General features: G+C 49.5%; 1 protein-coding gene across 2 annotated transcripts in view; it reads left to right on the top strand.

The window, feature by feature from the left end:
- The first annotated feature begins 3668 nt into the window (after nt 1–3668).
- LOC144509185 (GATOR2 complex protein WDR24-like) overlaps nt 3669–19807 on the top strand; it is a 51405-nt gene continuing 35266 nt past the window's right edge. The window contains exon 1 of one of the 2 annotated variants that reach the window (XM_078237625.1): nt 3669–3924. The gene's annotated coding sequence lies outside the window, so the exon portion shown is untranslated. Of the gene's footprint in view, nt 3925–11827; nt 11965–19807 lie in introns of those variants that run through there. The other variant, XM_078237626.1, reaches the window with a different exon arrangement.

The raw sequence follows: 19807 nt of genomic DNA, 5'->3' as shown, positions 1-19807 counted from the left end.
TTCGGACTGTGGGAGGAAACCGGAGCACCCGGAGGAAACCCACAGAGACACGGGGAGAACGTGCAGATTCCACACAGACAGTCACCCTAGCCAGAAATCACTCCCCACTCGCCTGGATGGTTGCAGGTCCAACAACACTCAAGAAGCTCAACGCCATCCAGGGCAAAGCAGCCCCGCTCGATTGGCACGCCATTCACCACCTTAAACATTCACTCCCTCCACCACCGGTGCACAGTGTCAGTATGAACCATCTACAAGATGCACTGCAGCAACTCACCAAGGCTCCTTGGACAGCACCTCTACATCCTAGAAGGACAAGGGCAGCAGGTACCTGGGAACACCACCACCTGCAAGTTCCCCTCCAAGTCTCACACCATCCTGACTTGGAAATATATCGGCTGTTCCTTCACTGTCACTGGGTCAAAATCCTGGAACTCCCTCCCTAACAGCACTGTGGGTGTACCTACACCACATGGACTGCAGCGATTCAAGATGGCGGCTCACCACCGCCTTCTCAAGGGGAATTAGACTTGGGAATAAATGCCAGCGACACCCACAGCCCGTGGAAGAATGAAAAAAGCAGCTGGCATAGGGACAATGGGCCAAATGGCCTTCCCTGGACTGTGTCATTCTGATTGGCAATTTTACTTTGTGGCTGTGCGTCAGTGCCACTTGTTACTGCAGCATCTGTCTGTATTCTGACTGGGTCTGCTGCTGTTTCCTCTGTCTTCAGCTAAAAAATAGCCACAAACCTAAAAATAACAATAGTCAACTTGGTCTCAGAAAACAGGCAGCCTTTTCTTCAGTGTGTGAGTGTGTGTCTGTGTGTCAATGAGTGTGTGTGTGTGAGTGAGTATGTATGTGTGTGAGCGTGTGTGTGTGAATGAGTGTGTGTTTGTGTGTGTGAATAAGTGTGTGTGTGTTTGTGTGAGAGTGAGTATGTGTGTGAGTGTGTGCCTGTGTGAGTGTGTCTGTGTCTATGTAAGTGTGTGTGTGTGAGAATGTCTGTGTGAGTGTGTGTGAGTGTGTCTGTGAGTGTAAGTGTGTGTGTGTGTCAGTGTGTGTATCAGTGTGGGTTTGTGGTGTCTGTGTGTGTGTGAATGAGTGTGTATGTGTATGTGAGTGTGTGTGTGAGTGAATGTGTGAGTGTCTGTGTGAGTGTCTGTGTGAGTATGTGTGTTTGTGTGTCTGTGTGTGTGTGTCTATGTAAGTGTGTGTGTGTGTCTGTGAGATTATGTGTATTTGTGTGTGAGAGTGCTTGTGAGTGTTTGTGTGTATGTGGGTGTGAGTGTGTATGTATGTGTGTGTCAGTGAGTGTGTGTGAGTGAGTGAGTGTGTGTGTGAATGTGTGTGTGAGTGAGTGAGTGTGTGTGTGAATGTGTGTGTGAGTGACTGTGTGTGAGTATGTGTGTGTGCGTATGTGTGAGTGTGTTTGTAAGTATGTGTGTGTGTGTATGTGTGAATGTGACTGTGTGTGTGTATGTGTGAGTGTGCCTGTGTGTGTGTATGTGTGATTGTGCCTGTGTGTGTGTCAGTGTGTGTCTGTGTGCCTGTGGGAGTGTAAGTGTGTCTGTGTGTGTGTGTGTGTCTGCGTGTGTGTGTCTATGTAAGTGTGTGTGTGTGTCTGTGTGAGTATGTGTATGTGTGTGTGAATGAGTGAATGTGTGTGTGAGTGTGTGAGTGAGTGTGTGTGACTGTGTGAGTATGTGTGTGTGTGTGAGTATGCGCGTGTGTATGTGTGTGAGTATGCGCGTGTGTATGTGTGTGAGTATGCGTGTGTGTATGTGTGTGAGTGAGTATGTGTGTGTGTGAGTATGTGTGTGTGTGTGTGTGTGTGTGAGTGAGTGTGTGTGTGTGTGCGAATGTGAGTGTGTGTATGAGTGTGTGGGAGTGTGTATGTGTGAGTGTGTCTGTGTCTATGTAAGTGTGTCTGAGTGAGTGTGTCTGTGAGTGTAAGTGTGTCTGTGTGTGTTAGTGTGGGTGTGTGTCTGTGTGTGTGAGTGAATATGTGTGTGCGAGTGTGTGTGTGTGTGTGAGTGAGTGTGTGTGTGAGTGTGTGTTTGTGAGTGAGTGTGTGTGTATGTGAGTGTGTGAGTGTGTGTGTGTGTATGAGTGTGAGTGAGTGTGTGTGAGTGAGTATGTGTGTGTGTGTGAGTGTGTGTGTGTGAGTGAGTGTGTGTGAGTGAGTATGTGTGTGTGAGTGTGTGTGAGTGAGTGCGTGTGTGAGTGTGTGAATGTGAGTGTGTGTGTGTGAGTGAGTGTGTGTGTGAGTGTGTGTTTGTGAGTGAGTGTGTGTGTATGTGAGTGTGTGAGTGTGAGTGAGTGTGTGTGTGTGTATGAGTGTGAGTGAGTGTGTGTGAGTGAGTATGTGTGTGTGTGAGTGTGTGTGTGAGTGAGTGTGTGTGAGTGAGTATGTGTGTGTGAGTGCGTGTGTGAGTGTGTGTGAGTGTGAATGTGAGTGTATGTCTGTGTGTGAGTGTGTGTGAGTGTGTGTGAGTGAGTGTGTGTGTGTGTATGAGTGTGAGTGTGTGTGTGAGTGTGTGTGAATGTGTGTGTCTGTGTGTGTGTGTATCTGTGTGTGTGAGTATCTGTGTGTGTGTGTGAATGAGTGTGTGTCTGTGTGTGTGTGAGTATCTGTGTGTGTGTGTGAATGAGTGTGTGTGTCTATGTGTGTATATCTGTGTGTGAGTGTGAATGAGTGTGTGTGTGTGCCGATGTGTGTCTGTGTCTGTGTGTGTGAATGAGTGTGTGTGTCTGTGTGTGTGAGTATCTGTGTGTGTGTGTGAGTATCTGTGTGTGAGTGTGAATGAGTGTGTGTGTGTCTGTGTGTGTGAGTATCTGTGTGTGTGTCTATGTGTGTGTGTGTGTATCTGTGTGTGAGTGTGAATGAGTGTATGTGCCGATGTGTGTCTGTGTGTGTGAGTATCTGTGTGTGTGTGTCTGTGTGTGTGAGTATCTGTGTGTGTGTGTCTATGTGTGTGTGTGTGAGTGTGAATGAGTGTATGTGCCGATGTGTGTCTGTGTCTGTGTGTGTGAATGAGTGTGTGTGTGTCTGTGTGTGTGAGTATCTGTGTGTGTGTGTGAGTATCTGTGTGTGAGTGTGAATGAGTGTGTGTGTGTCTGTGTGTGTGAGTATCTGTGTGTGTGTGTGTCTATGTGTGTGTGTGTGTATCTGTGTGTGAGTGTGAATGAGTGTGTGTGCCGATGTGTATCTGTGTGTGTGTGTGTATCTGTGTGTGAGTGTGAATGAGTGTATGTGCCGATGTGTATCTGTGTGTGTGTGTGTCTATGTGTGTGTGTGTGTATCTGTGTGTGTGTGTGAATGAGTGTGTGTGTCTATGTGTGTGTGTGTATCTGTGTGTGAGTGTGTCTATGTGTGTGTGTGTGTGTGTGTCTATGTGTGTGTATCTGTGTGTGTGTGTGTCTATGTGTGTGTGTGTGTATCTGTGTGTGAGTGTGAATGAGTGTGTGTGTGTCTGTGTGTGTGAGTATCTGTGTGTGTGTGTGTCTATGTGTGTGTGTGTGTATCTGTGTGTGAGTGTGAATGAGTGTGTGTGCCGATGTGTGTCTGTGTGAGTGTGTGTATCTGTCTGTCTGCACAAATAGTCTCTGCCCTGTTTGGCCGGCAGATGGCCCTGTGTGTGTCCAGGGGGCCCTCCTTCATCGCTCAGCCTGTCTCAGCTCCCTCTCCAGCCCCCATTCTCTCGTCGACTGCACTGATCAGCTGAGAGGCTGTAGTGGGCAGGGATAGAGAGGCATGCAGCCCGAGCACTGGGTGACTGGAGCTGGGCGGGGAGGCAGAGTGGGAGAATGTGAGATCCTGCAGCCCACCGAAGGAGCTTTCATTTCGTAGTTAGCATGCCAGGCTGGGCAGTGGCTGTGGGAAACACTGACGGTCTGACTTGGAATCTTTAGAAGCAGCAGGTATGACCTACTCGCCATGCAGGCAGTAGATGACGGTTTTGTCAGTGCATTGTGCTTGATAACGATTCTCTTTGTCCTTTCAGCCACATCTCACAGTCGACTCCCAATTCTGTTCTTTTGGCTGCTTCCATTGTGTGATCTTCGGTGTTGCTTCAAGTCCCGGGCTTTATCCAGCATGGATTCTCATCTGGGGATGCAGACTTGAACCCCAGTCAGAATCCGAGCCCTGTTTAATGTGGCTCAGTGCTGGAACCGCTGAATACAAATCTCCATGAGTCTGTGCCCCCCCCTCTCTCTCTCTCTCTCTTCACCCCCTTCCTCTCCTGAAGGCGCTCACTCCCACAAGGAGGTGGGGCGGGTTCCAGTTCCCCCTCACCCCAAGTGCCAGAGGGTCAATCTCGGGGAGGGGGAGAGTGTCAGACATTGGTGTAAACCTGTCCTAACGCAGGGTTCCTGCACACACATGGCCCGCACATCCAGCCAGGGCTGCTGCGGATACTGGGCAGGAGCTTGGCACACCCCCCCCCACCCCCACCCCGACCCACCCCTCCCCTCCCCTCCCCTCCAAACCCCAGGGGCACTGAAGCCAACAGCATCATGAACCAAGGGCTGAAGCTGATCAGTGTAGCTCAGTACTACACTGGACAGAACATTCACCTCCTTAGACCCGCTGTGCGTGGCTTAACCCACATCAAGTCCCATTCCCCAATCACCCCCTTGTGCTCGTTGACCAACATTGACTCCCAGGCGAGCAATGCCTTGAATTTAAAATTCTTGTCCTTGTTTTCAAATCCTTTCATGGTCCCATCTCTGTAATCTCCTCAGGGTGGCACAGTGGTTAGCACTGCTGCCTCACAGTGCCAGGGACCCAGGTTCGATTCCAGGCTCGGGTCACTGTCTGTGTGGAGTCTGCACATTCTCCCTGTGTCTGCGTGGGTTTCCTCCGGGTGCTCCGGTTTCCTCCCACAGTCCGAAAGACGTGCTGGTTGGGGTGCATTGGCCGTGCTAAATTCTCCCTCAGTGTACCCAAACAAGCACCGGAGTGTGGCGACTAGGGGATTTTCACAGTAACTTCATTGCAGTGTTAATGTAAGCCTACTCGTGACACTCATAAATAAACTTTGAACTCAGTTCCACAACCCTCCAAGATCACCGTGCCCCTCTGACTCTGGCCTCTTGGGCATTCCTAATCATAATCGCTCTGATGTTCCTGGCCGGGCCTTCAGTTGCTGGGGTCCCAAGCTCTGGAATTCCCTCCCTAACCCTCTCGACCTCGCTGTGTTTGCTCCTTTAAGACACTCCTTAAAGACACACCTCAGTGATCAAGATTTTGGTCACCAGACCCAATATCTCCTCACGTGTCAGGCGTTGTTTTATAAAGTTCCTCTGAACTAAGGACCTTGGGATGTTTCATTACGTTAAAGGTGCTGTAGGAATGTAAGTTGTTGTTGTTTTAATGCAGTGGGGGGAAGGGGAGGGGCATTGTTTATGATGGGTGCAATGGTGCTCACCTGACCAGCCAACCCGCGTGTGCCAGATCTACCAATGGGCTTTTGTCCAGGCTCCGACCGTCAACCTGGCTGCTTCATCCTCCGCTGGACCAGGGAATGGGGATCCATACAGCAGAGGAATAGGCCCTTCGGCCTTCCAAGCCTGCGCCGATCACATTGTCCTATCTAGACCAACCGCCTATATCTCTCTATTCCCTGTCTGTTCATGTGTCTATCCAAATAAGTCTTAAATGTCATTAACAGTTACTGCCTCAATCTCACTTGGCAGCGCATTCCAGGCCCCCACCACCCTCTGTGTAAAATATTTCCCCCGCACATCTCCACTGAACCTTTCCCCCCTTATCTTGAACTTGTGCCCCCTTGTAATTATCATTTCTGCCCTGGGAAAAAGCTTCACCCTCTCCATACCCCTCATCATTTTATAAACTTCATCAGGTCACCCCTCAGCCTCCGTCTTTCCAGGGAGAACAATCCCAGTTTATTCAATCTCTCCTCATAGTTAATACCCTCCATACCAGGCAACGTCCTGGTAAACCTTTTCTGTAGTCCCTCCAACACCCTGGTAAACCTATTCTGTACTCCCTCCAAAGCCTCCACATCCTTCTGGTAGTGTGGCGACCAGAATAGTGTCTTTTCGAGTTCATATGGAGAGGTTGATTTGATTTGATTTATTATTGTCATATGTATTAGCATACAGTGAAAAGTATTGTTTCTTGCATGCTATACAGACAAAGCATACCGTTCAGAGAGAAAGAAATGAGAGAGTGCAGAATGTAGTGTTACAGTCATAGCTAGGGTGTAGAGAAAGATCAACTTAATGCAAGGTAGATCCATTCAAAAGTTTGATGGCAGCAGGGAAGAAGCTGTTCTTGAGTCAGTTGGTACGTGACCTCAGACTTTTGTATCTTTTTCCCAAAGGAAGAAGGGGGAAGAGAGAATGTCCGGGGAGCGTGGGGTCCTTAATTATGCTGGCTGCTTTGCTGAGGCAGCGGGAAGTGTAGACTGAGTCAGTGGATGGGAGGCTGGTTTGTGTGATGGATTGGGCTATGTTCACGACCCTTTGTAGTTCCTTGCAGTCTTGGACAGAGCAGGAGCCATACCAAGCTGTGACACAACCAGAAAGAATGCTTTCTATGGTGCATCTGTAAAAGTTGGTGAGAGTCGTAGCTGACATGCCAAATTTCCTTAGTCTTCTGAGAAAGTAGAAGCGTTGGTGGGGCTTTCTTAACTGTAGTTAGAGGAGGAAGGTGGGGGAAGCTTTAAAGAGGCAATCCCTCTGCATTGCGGCCGTGTTCCGGATCTTCAGAAAGCCCGGCAAACTCCCCGTCAGTGAGCCCGGCTTTGACCTGGCAGATTCCGTTCCCATGCGCCCTCCAGCGCTGCCTCTCCAGGTTCAGGATTGGTACTGTCTACATCCACCCCACCATGCTGCAACGTTCGATATTTCCCTTTGGAAGGAGGACCAGCCTGGGCTATCCCAGCGGGCAATGAAAATCCTTTGTTGAAATTAGTCCATGGGGGTTACAGACCGGGAGAAAGAGATGACAAGAGAAAAGGCCGAGGTGGAATGAGAGAAAGAGGGTGTAAATGCAGTTAGCCACGGTTAATCGGGGAACTGAGATGAGGAGAAATTTGGGCTGCGTGGTGGTTAGCACTGCTGCCTCACAGCGCCAGGGACCGGGGTTCGATTCCCGGCTTGGGTCACTGCCTGTGCGGAGTCTGCACGTTCTCCCCGTGTCTGCGTGGGTTTCCTCCGGGTGCTCCGGTTTCATAAGAACATAAGAACATAAGAAATAGGAGCAGGAGTAGGCCATCTAGCCCCTCGAGCCTGCCCCGCCATTCAATAAGATCATGGCTGATCTGACGTGGATCAGTACCACTTACCCGCCTGATCCCCATAACCCTTAATTCCCTTACCGCTCAGGAATCCATCCATCCGCGCTTTAAACATATTCAGCGAGGTAGCCTCCACCACCTCAGTGGGCAGAGAATTCCAGAGATTCACCACCCTCTGGGAGAAGAAGTTCCTCCTCAACTCTGTCTTAAACCGACCCCCCTTTATTTTGAGGCTGTGTCCTCTAGTTTTAACTTCCTTACTAAGTGGAAAGAATCTCTCCGCCTCCACCCTATCCAGCCCCCGCATTATCTTATAAGTCTCCATAAGATCCCCCCTCATCCTTCTAAACTCCAACGAGTACAAACCCAATCTCCTCAGCCTCTCCTCATAATCCAAACCCCTCATCTCCGGTATCAACCTGGTGAACCTTCTCTGCACTCCCTCCAATGCCAATATATCCTTCCTCATATAAGGGGACCAATACTGCACACAGTATTCCAGCTGCGGCCTCACCAATGCCCTGTACAGGTGCATCAAGACATCCCTGCTTTTATATTCTATCCCCCTCGCAATATAGGCCAACATCCCATTTGCCTTCTTGATCACCTGTTGTACCTGCAGACTGGGCTTTTGCGTCTCATGCACAAGGACCCCCAGGTCCCTTTGCACGGTAGCATGTACCATGCTAAAGAGGGCTACACAGCCCTCTTTCCTCCCACAGTCCTGCTGGTTAGGGTGCTTGGCCATGCTAAATTCTCCCTCGGTGTACCCGAACAGGCGCTGGAGTGTGGCGACTAGGGGATTTTCACAGTAACTTCATTGCAGGGTTAATACTACTTGTGACACTAATAAATAAACTTTAAAATTTCCTCACTGAAAGAGTTGTGAATCTTTGGACATTCTCTACTCCACAGAGCTCTGGGGGCCCATTTGTTGAGTATATTCAAGAAAGAAATCAACAGATACTTGGGTACCAGGAGAATGAAAGAAGATGGGGATAGAGTGGGAAAGTGGGGTTCAGGGTGAAGATTAGCCATGTCCATATTGAGTTTGGAAATGGCTGATAGCATTGACGATTCAAAGGGCTGAATGGCCCTTGTCCTGTTCCTAATCTCTTAAATGATGTTCTTAAATCTTCCTCCGGGATTTAACCATTACTGATTGCTCTGGTTAAATAGGTCTTGTTGCGATTGTCTCTGGTGGATTTCAAGTTTATATATTAGTGTCACAAGTAAGACTTGCATTAACACTGCAATGAAGTTACTGTGAAATTCCCCTAGTTGCCACACTCCGGTACCTGTCCTGGGTCAATGCACCCTGACCAGCACATCTTTCAGACTGTGGGAGGAAACCAGAGCACCCGGAGAAAACCCACACAGACACCGGGAGAACGTGCAGACTCCGCACAGGCAGTGACCCAAGCTGGGAATCGAACCCGGGTCCCTGGCACTGTGAGGCAGCAGCGCTAACCACTGTGCTACCGTGCCTGCCATTATCTTGGATTACCATTGCACTAACCCGGGGATGCAGCAGTCCTTCTGGTCACCTGCTTTGCGGTTTGCATGTCTCGCCATGTCCTGTGTGAAAGTTGCAGAAGTTCAATTTCCTTGCCCGAACTTCCCCTTTTATTTTCTGAGTATTTGACACTGAAACTGTTGTGATTTCAGCTCCAAGGGTGGGACAGAGGTAAGAAAGAATTTAGCAATTGGATCTCAGTAGTTTCCCTGCCACTCCCCTCTGGAGCACTGGTCAGTGCTGGCTGGGAGGGGAGGGTTACCACCCCCCCCCCCCCCCCCCCCACCTCCATCCCTCCCCACCTCTCCCCCACAGGTCGGAGACCTCAGAAGGTCACCGGGGCTGGAGGCTTAACCCCTGAATGACCTCCCTCAGACCCAGGGAATAGTTGTAGATTCCCCTGGTGGACCTCAGTGAAAGCACAGATTGAGAAACTGGGGAATTTCCTACACTCTGTTGCTGAGTTTCTCACCACAGAACCAACATCACTCACGTGACCACCAGTTTGTTAGTTTCACAGCCCTCTTTTAAGTCTGCACCCTGCAGCATGGGGGATGGGCCAGATATGAACCAGATAGAAAGTTCAAATTCACCTTCCCTTCAACTTACATACCACTTGCCAATACTAACTATTCCTGGGGTTGTTTGCAAGCATCCACAATCTTGTCCCTCCCCGGCTCTGTAACCTCTACAAGCCTCCGAGATCTCCCTTCTTCTCTAATTGTGTCCTCTTGAATATCTCTGATCTTTATTGGTGGCTGCCTGGACCCCAACTTCATAGAAATTATAGAATCCTACAGTGCAGCAAGGAGGCCGCCCAGCCCATCGAGCCTGCACTGACCACAATCCCACCCAGGCCCCATCCCCATTACCCCATGCATTGACCCTAGCTAGTTCCCCCTGACACTAAGGGGCAATTTTTAGCATGGTCAATCCACCTAACCCGCACATCTTTGGACTGTGGGAGGAAACCGAAAGACACGGGGAGAACATGCAGACTCCACACAGACAGTCAACGTCTGGAATTCCTTCCCCAAACCTGTCTCCCTCTCTGTCCTCCGACAAGATGTTCCTCAAAACCTTCCTCTTTTGACCACACCTTTGCTCACCTGACCTGATATTGCCCATTTATGACTCCAGGTCAGTAATAGAACCATAAAAATGTTACAGCGCAGAAGGAGGCCGTTCAGCCTATCTTGTCCATGCCAGCCCCAGGGCACCCAGGTGCCCTTTCTTTTCTCCACCTTCCTGCACCCGGCCCACAGCCCTGTAGCTAACAGTAATTAAGGTGCAGATCCAGGCATTTTTTAAAAGAGTTGCGGGTCTCTGCCTCCATCACCAACTTGGGTAGTGGGTTCCAGACACCCAACACCCCCTGCGTAAAAAAGTTCTTCCTCATGTCCCTTCTACACCTACACCTTGAATCTATGTGCCCTGGTTCTAGAAGTCTCTACCAAAGGAAACAATTTTATCCTGTCCTCTCTATCTCTCCCCCTCATAATTTTACTCATAGAATCCCTACAGTGCAGAAGGAGGCCATTTGGCCCATCGAGTCTGCACCGACCACAATCCCACCCAGGCCCTACCCCCATATCCCTACATATCTACCCACTAACCCCTCTAACCTATGCATCCCGGGACACTAAGGGGCAATTTAGAATGGCCAATCAACCTAGCCCACACATCTTTGGACTGTGGGAGGAAACCGGAGCACCCGGAGGAAACCCACGCAGACACGGGGAGAACGTGCAAACTCCACACAGACAGTGACCCGAGCTGGGAATCGAACCCAGGCCCCTGGAACTGTGAAGCAGCAGTGCTAACCACTGTGCTACCGTGCCACCCTGTTTCCTCTTTACCTTCCCCAATGTTATGTTCCAGTGTTTATCCAATTTAATTTTCATAGAATCCTACCGTGCAGAAAGAGGCCATTCGCCCCATCGAGTCTGCACCGACCACAATCCCACCCAGGCCCTACCCCCATATCCCTACATATCTACCCACTAACCCCTCTAACCTATGCATCCCGGGACACTAAGGGGCAATTTAGAATGGCCAATCAACCTAGCCCACACATCTTTGGACTGTGGGAGGAAACCGGAGCGCCCGGAGGAAACCCACGCAGACACGAGGAGAATGTGCAAACTCCACACAGACAGCGACCCGAGCCGGGATTCGAACCCAGGTCCCTGGAGGTGTGAAGCAGCAGTGCTAACCACTGTGCTACCGTGCCGCCTCTACCAAGTCACCCCTCAGCCTCCAAGGAAAATAAGCCCAACCTATCTAATCTCTCCTCATGGCTACACCTTTCCAGCTCTGGCAACATTCTTATAAACCTCCTCTTCACTCTCCAGTGCAACTCTTCCTGTAATGCGGTGACCGGAACTGCACACAAAATGTTCCAGTTGTGGCCTCACCAGTGTTTTACACAATTCCAACATTATAACCTTACTTTTATATTCTGTACCTCTGCCAACGAAGGGGAACATTCCATATGCCTTCTTTTTGTTGTTGTTTTTATATCCAATTCATTCCAATCAAAGTCCAATTCAAAGTCTCAGCAAGTGAGACATTCCCGATCCAAGCTGACAAGAGAGGCTCGCCATTTCCTGCCTTGGGCTTGATCGACATGATCCAAGCTGATTGGAGTAGGCATTCCAAGGCTTCTCCAAGGCTTGATCTCATTTGCATCTTAGCCAAAAGGCCTGCTCCATATGCCTTCTTTACTTAATGCAACGCAAATGGAGGTTCTGATTTCGGATTTCCCAGCTCAAGAGTAGAGCTGCTGAGAAGTCTAGGCCCACGCAGGGTAACCCCAGCAAGGGGTAGACATAAAATTTCATAAGCCTGATGGGTGAGGAATGGAGATTGTGGCGCTCAGAGCCCCTGGGGCTGCAGCTTTAATTAGCAGGGACAGTGTTGGGACTGTGGCTTTAAACAGCAGCTGCTGTGGGTGTTAATGAAAACACGCTCTATTTTAGTCAATGTGTTGGTTACTTCAGTGTTTCGTTTCATATTTCTATAATTAGGAGGAGCCGAACTTAATTATTTGGACGGGGGCAGCTGTGAAGCTGACTCATCGCTTTACAGACCCAACTCATCCACAGATTTGTGATTAATCAGAGGCAAAGCCTTCGGTAAAGGGCCTAAACCATGTTTACTTCACTGTTTGACACAGTAAGTAATGGATAGAATCACAGACAGCTATCGCGTGAGGCTATTCAGCCCCTTTCTGCCTGTGCTACCTCTTTGAAAGGACTACATTTGGGGGCGGCACAGCGGTTAGCGCTGCTGCCTCACAGCGCTAGGGACCCGGATTCGATTCCCAGCTCGGGTCACTGTCTGTGCCGAGTCTGCACGTTCTCCCCATGTCTGTGTGGGTGATGCGCGTTATCATACACGAGGCTAGATGCTCAGGAAATAAAGGCTTTTATTTGCTGTAACGAGGCAGCCAACAATTATATACACGATCCCAGACTGAGGGGTCCCAGCCAGAGCAGGGACCTTTATACCTCTCCCAGGAGGTGGAGCCCGACTGGGATGTACCACAGTACTACAATACAAAGGTGTAACAACCCCACCCTAACCCCAACAGCAACAAGTAGAACAACCCATCCCTAACCCAACAGCAACATATATACATACTTATAGTACTGGCCAGACCCTGGCTCAGTACTATCCAGTGGGAACCAACGATGGTTCACCACAGTGGGTTTCCTCCGGGTGCTCCAGTTTCCTCCCACAATCCGAAAGACGTGCTGGTTAGGGTGCATTGGCCGTGCTAAATTGTCCCTCCGTGTACCCGAACAGGCGCCGGAGTGTGGCGACTAGGGGATTTTCACAGTAACTTCAATGTAAGCCGACTTGAGACACTAATAAATTAACTTTAGCTGATTAGTCGCACTGCCGCTTGCCCCCCCCACATCCCCCGTAACTTTGCAAACTTTCCTTTTCGAGTGTTTCTCCGATCAAAGTCACTTTTGAATCCTTTCAGGTAGCGTGTTCCACAACATAACTATAACTCTATAACTATAACTCGCTGAGTGAGAAAATACTCTCCTTATCTCACCCCTTTTCGCATTTGCGTAGCAACTTTCACCTCCTCGAAGCATTTCGCAGCTCAGGGAATTACTTTCCAAGTGTAGTCACCCTTGGCAGACGTGGCAGCCAATTTGAACACAGTAAGATCCCACCAACAGCAATCAATCAGCAACAATTGATCAATTTTGGTGGAGGTGGATGAGGTGAATAACGGAGGTCAGGATCTGGGGATAAACTCCCCTGCTGCTCTTCAAAGTGAAGTGTAAAAGGATATAATTGCGTCAGAATAAGTCCAGACTGAGTCCAGTTCACTCAGATCATCCCTGGGATGAAGGGCTTATCTTTACGAAGAAAGATGGAAAGAATGTGCCAATGCCCACTGGAGTTTAAAAGAATGAGAGGTGATCTTCATAGAATCATAGAATCCCTACAGAGCAGAAGGAGGCCATTCGGCCCATCGAATCTCCATTGACCCTCCGACAGAGCATCTTACCTAGGTCCACCATCTACTCTATCCATAAGACCATGAGACATAGGAGCAGAATTAGGCCACTCAGCCCATCGCGTCTGCTCCACCATTCAATCATGGCTGATATTTTTCTCATCCCCATTCTCTGCTTTTTCCCCATAACCCCCGATCCTCTTATTAATCAAGAACCTATCTATCTCTGTCTTAGAGACACTCAGTGACCCGGCATCCACAGCCTTCTGCGGCAAAGAGCTCCACAGATTCACCACTCTCTGGCTGAAGAAATTCCTCCTCATCTCTGTTTTAAAGGAACGTCCCTTTAGCCTGAGGTCGTGCCCTCTGGTTCTAGTTTTTCCTACTAGTGGAAACATCTTCTCCACGTCCACATCCTATCCCCGTAACCCTAAGCATTTATAGAAACATATAAGATCCTGAGGAGGCTTGATAGGGTGGGTACCAGGAAGATGTGTGGGACTCTAGAAAAAGGGGAACTTAAGAATAAGAAGTCTCCCTTTTAACACAGAGATGAGGAGATTTTTTTTCTGTCAGAGAGTCGTTAGTCTGTGAAATTCTCTACTCTGGATTCCATTGTTACTCCCTTGATCCAGCCTTTTCTCCTTTCCTGAAGGTGCAGGTTCATTATTGGATTTAGTCCCATGGTCAGGGTCGGCCCCACTCCACCCAGTAGCTTGTCCATGGGCCTTATCCAGCAGCTGGAGCTTGTCCATGGGCCTTATCCAGCAGCTGGAGCTTGTCCATTGGCCTTTCCAGCAGCTGGAGCTTGTCCATGAGCCTTATCCAGCAGCTGGGAGCTGACAGGCCTGAGGGGACGCCACGGCTGAGCGGGGCTCTTCACGTGACTCGAGTCTATGGCGCACACCCTTCCCTCCTCTTTCACCTGACCACTCAGTCACTCAGTCCCCAAACTCGATACCTCCCTCCCAGCAAACTTCCATTTCTCCTTCAAGATCTGCCTTAATCCCTGCCTCTTTCATCGGGTTCATGTTCGACCCCTTCCTAATGTCCCCTTCTTTGCCATGGCAGCACAGTGGTTAGCACTGCTGCCTCACAGCACCAGGGAACCAGGTTCAATTCCGGCCTTGGGTGACTGTGTGGAGTTTCCACATTCTCTCCGTGGGTTTCCTGCAGGTGCTCCGGTTTCATCCCATAGTCCAAAGATGTGCAAGTTAGGTGGATTGGCCATGCTAAATTGTCCCTAGTGTCCAAAGGTGTGTAGGTTAGATGGGATTAGCCAAGGTAAATAGAATTTTACAGTGCAGAAGGAGGCCATTCAGTCCATTGAGTCTGCACCGACCACTATCCCACCAAGGCTCTATCCCCATAACACCATGCATTTACCCTAGCTAGGCCCCCTGACACTAAGGGGCAATTTAGCATGGCCAATCTACCTAACCCACACATCTTTGGAATGTGGGAGGAAACTGGAGCACCCGGAGGAAACCCCACGCAGACACAGGGAGAATGTGCCAACTCCACACACTGCCAGTGACCCAAGCCGGGAATCGAACCTGGGTCCCTGGCGCTATGAGGCAGCAGTGCTAACCACTGTGCCACCCCAGTTGTGTGGGATTACAGAGATACAGTTGGGGGAAGAGGGCTTGGGTAAGATACTCTGTCAGAGAGTTGGTGCAGACTCGATGGGCCGAATGGCCTCTTCTGCACTGAAGGGATTCTATGATTCTAGTGGACTGGTTGATGTGACTAGCCCCAATGCAAGTAAGGAGAAGCTGGATAAACGCATGAAGGAGAAAGGAATAGAAAGATGTACTGAAAAGGCGCAAATAGGTGAGATGGGAGGAGGTTTGTGTGGAGGCTGAACAGCAGCATGGATCAGCTGGGCTGAATGGCCTATTTCTGTGCTTTATAATGTTTTGAGGCAATTAAACAATTAGAAAAAGACATCAAGACCACAGGGTTACTATTAATCTGTAAATTTGCTGGGAAATGTTTTTATATTTACAAATTTAACTAGCTAACCAGTAAGGTGAGATGGTGGAGTAGTGGTGATGGCACTGAGCTAGTAACCCATAGGCCCAGGCTAATGCTCTAAGGGCACAGGTTCAAATCCCACCATGACAGCTGGTGGAATTTAAATTCAATTAATTAATAAATCTGGAATTGAAAGCTATTCTCTGTAATGGTGACTGTGGCCAGGATTTTATGTACCCCTCCTGCCCCGTGGGATATTACAGTCCCGTCAAACTAAATGGAGGTTTAAATGGCTCGCCACATCTGCCGGGTTGGGAGGTGCGGGGAGGACACGTTGCAAGCAAGGCCGTAAACTGGCCCGTGAAACCGCTGCCAATTGTCAAAAGAAACCTTCTGCCGTCCTTACCCCAGTCTGGCCTACATGTGACTCCAGGCACACAGCAATGTGGTTGACTCTCAACTGCCCTCTTGAAATGGCCGAGCGAGACACTCAGTTCAAGGGGCAATTAGGAATGGGTGACAAACGCTGGCCCAGCCAGCGACACCTGCATCCCACGAAAAAATATTTTTTTAAAAACCTGAGCATGATTCAGAGCAAAATATTTGAGGTTAATGATCTTCAGGAGGGACGTGGAATTTAGGAATAAAGGGAGAGTAACAGTATAGTTTTATATTCAAAACACCACCAGCCCCTACCCCCACATCCCCCCACCGCCCCCACGCGCCCCCCCCACCCCCCTCCCCCTCCCCTCGCCACAATTTCTGCAGTAAAAAGTGATTCAAGTTAAGAAGTGGTAGATGATTTAAGATTCTGGTAAGAGTTGGCTAGCGAGCGCTTGTTAGGAATGTGCAGGAAATGTCTAACTATGGCCCGAGGAAACACACAGGACAAAGACTGGCTGGCACAGTGGTTAGCACTGCTGCCTCACAGCGCCAGGGACCCGGGTTTGATTCCGGCCTTGGGTCACTGTCTGTGTGGAGTCGGCACGTTCTCCCCGTGTCTGCGTGGGTTTCCTCCGGGTGCTCCGGTTTCCTCCCACAGTCCAAAGATGTGTAGGTTAGGTGGATTGACCATGTTAAATTGTCCCTTAGTGTCCAAAGATGTGTAGGTTAGGTGGATTGGGATGCTAAATGTGTGAGGTTTACGGGGATAGGGCGGGGAAGAGGGCCTGGGTAAGATGCTTTTTTGAAGTGTTGGTGCAGACTCGATGGGCCGAATGGCCTCCTTCTGCACTGTAGGGATTGTATGGATTCTCTGGCCCTCCGCCGGTGTGTATGGAGGTGCGGATGGTGCTCATCAAATACAGCACGTCTCCTGCTCGCCCATCCCGTCCTGGCTCCCATTTTGCAAGGGTGGCGGGGGCGGGGGGCAAGTGTTGGGCAGTCCGCTCTCTCTTGGGTCTGTTGTGGTCTTCAAGGGACCAATTAATCAGGAATTAGATAGATGTGCGTTAGATGAAAGTATCAAGAGATTATGGAGCAGGGATTAGTGGGGTAAATGTGAGGGCTAGTGGGGATAAGGCCTAGGTGGGATTGTGGTCGGTGCAGACTCGATGGGCCGGCTGCACTGTAGGGTTTCTATGGTTCTATGATTCAAAGGCAGGGAAAAGGAGTTAAAATAAACAGCAGTTATGACCCAATATTCGAGAGGAGGCAGAAAAAATTTACCAGGATGGTTGCAGGGATGAGAAACTTCAGTTATGTGGATAGACTGAAGGAATTGGGACTGTTCCTCTTGGAGAGGAGAATGTCGGGAGGGGGTTTGATAGAATTGTTCAAAATCGCGAAGGGTCTCGACAGAGTGGACAGGGGGAAACTGTTCTCATCGGTGGAAGGATTGAGAACCAGATTTAAGGTGATTGGCAAAAGAACTAAAGGCGACAAGAGGATGAAGTTAGCTTGATGCAGTGAGTGGTTTAGGATCTGGAACGCACTGCCCCACAGGGTGGATCAACCAAAAGGGATAAACACTAGAACAGGAAACATTTTGAGGACGAGAGACAAAGGGCAAAGGAGTGGGATTGGTTGAGTGGGTCTTGAGGGGCAACTTTTCCACACAGAGGGTGGTGCGTGTATGGAATGAGCTGCCAGGGGGCGTGGTAGAGGCGGGTACAATTACAACATTTAAAAAACATTTGGACAGGTACATATATAGAAAAGGTTTACAGGAATATGGGCCAATTTCAGGCAAATGGGGCTAGTTCAGGTAAGGAAACCTGGTTGGCATGGACGAGTTGGGCCGAAGGGCCTGTTTCCCTGCTGTATATCTCTATGACCTCTACAGAGAACCAGCAGGGGCAAGGCAGGCTGAATGGCTCCCCTCTGTGCTGTAACCTTTCTAAGATGTGGGCGGCACGGTGGCACAGTGGTTAGCACTGCTGCCTCACAGCGCCAGAGACCCGGGTTCGATTCCCAGCTGTGTGGAGTCTGCACGTTCTCCCCGTGTCTGCGTGGGTTTCCTCCGGGTGCTCTGGTTTCCCCCCACAGTCTGAAAGACATGCTGGCTAGGTGCATTGACCCGAACAGGTGCCGGAGTGTGGTGACCAGGAGGAATTTCACAGTACCTTCATTGCAGTGTTAACGTAAGCCTTACTTGTAACACTAATAAATAACTTTACTTACTTTTTACTATAATTAAATGGCGGAACAATTAAAGGGGCTGAATGGCCTCCTCATTTTTCTTATGACAAATGTCCTTTTTTTGGTTGACAGAGGAGATCCTGTGTGTCTCCGAGTGATTGATTGACCTAACATTTGAAAATGGGATTTAGGAGCAAGAGTAGGCCATTCAGCCCTTCGTGTTTGCTCTGCCATTCAGTTCGATCATGGCTGATCTGCCGTGAGTTTATCCTGTTTTATTTCTTTGAGATTCCCAGTATTTTTCACTTTCCTAATCTGTGAGCCCTGACCTGGGAGTCCTTACGATACAAAGACAAGGCACAGGTGTTGGGAAAGGGTGTGCTTGACTTTTTAAAGTTCATTTATTAGTGTCACAAGTAGGCTTACATTAACACTGCAATGAAATTACTGTGAAAATCCCCCTAGTCGCCACACTCCGGCGCCTGTTCGGGTACACTGAGGGAGAATTTAGCACGATCAATGCACCTAACCCGCATTGGTCTTTGTTATCTAGGTGTTCCAGGGTTGAGTGCAGGGCCAGGGAGATGGCGTCTGCTGTGGACCTGTTGCAGCGGTAGGCAAACTGTAGTGGATCTAGGTAGTCCGGGAGGCTGGAATTGATTCGTGCCATGACTAACCTTTCGAAGCACTTCATAATGATGGATGTCAGAGCCACCGGACGATAGTCATTAAGGCACGCTGCTTGGCTTTTCTTTGGTACCAGGATGATGGTCGTCTTCTTGAAGCAGATAGGGACCTCAGATTGTTGTAAAGAGAGGTTGAAGATATCTGCGAATACCCCCGCCAGCTGATCCACGCAGGATCTGAGTGCTTGTCTGGGTACCCGATCCGGGCCAGTCGCTTTCCGTGGGTTGACCTTCGAGAAAGCTGCTCTGACATCTGCAGTGGTGACCCCAGATACAGGTTCATCCAGGGCTTCCAGGGTGGAGGGCGAGCTCTCGCTGACCTCTTGCTCAAAACGGGCGTAGAATGCATCAAGCTCATCAGGGAGGGGTGCGTTGGAGCCGGCGATTTTACATGCCTTCATCTTCAAGAGGCAATCTCATTGAAACATCAATATTCTGAGGGGTTTGATAACATGGTCTGAAAGATTGTCTCCGCTGGTTGGGGAATTTAAAACTCACTCTCAGGATAAGGATGTTTTTAATGTTTATTTATTTGTGTCACTAGTAGGCTTACATTAACACTGCAATGAAGTTACTGTGAAAATCCCCTAGTTGCCACACTCCGGCGCCTGTTCGGGTACACTGAGGAAGAATTTAGCACGGCCAATGCACCCTAACCAGCATGTCCTTCAGACTGTGGGAGGAAACTGGAGCACCCGGAGGAAACCCACACAGACACGGGGAGAACATGTAGACTCCACACAGACAGTCACCCAAGCCGGGAATGGAACCCGGGTCCCTGGCGCTGTGAGGCAGCAGTGTTAACCACTGTGCAACTGTGCCGCCCTGATTGTTTCAGACTAAGATGAGGATGGTTGGCATGCTTTATGAGGATAGGCTGAGGGAGCTTGGTTTTTTCTCCTTGGAGAGACGAAGGATGAGAGGTATAGATCGGGTGGATTCTTGGAGGCTTTTTCCCAGGGCTGAAATGGCTGCTACAAGAGGACACAGGTTTAAGGTGCTGGGGAGTAGGTACAGAGGAGATGTCAGGGGTAAGTTTTTCACTCAGAGGGTGGTGGGTGAGTGGAATCGGCTGCTGTCAGTGGTGGTGGAGGCAAACTCGATAGGGTCTTTTAAGAGACTTTTGGAGGAGTACATGGGACTGAATAGGATTGAGGGTTATAGGTAAGCGTATATATAAGCCTAGGGACATGACCGGCGCAACTGGTGGGCCGAAGGGCCTGTTTGTGCTGTATTTTTTCTATGTTCTATGTTCTAAATGTCTTCACTCAAAGGGTTGTGAATCTTTGGAATT

This window comes from Mustelus asterias, chromosome 21 (assembly GCF_964213995.1).
Source record: "Mustelus asterias chromosome 21, sMusAst1.hap1.1, whole genome shotgun sequence".
Classification (NCBI taxonomy): Eukaryota; Metazoa; Chordata; class Chondrichthyes; order Carcharhiniformes; family Triakidae; genus Mustelus; species Mustelus asterias.
Note: the sequence above shows the minus strand (reverse complement) of the source record. Positions and strands in the feature narration are given on the sequence as shown.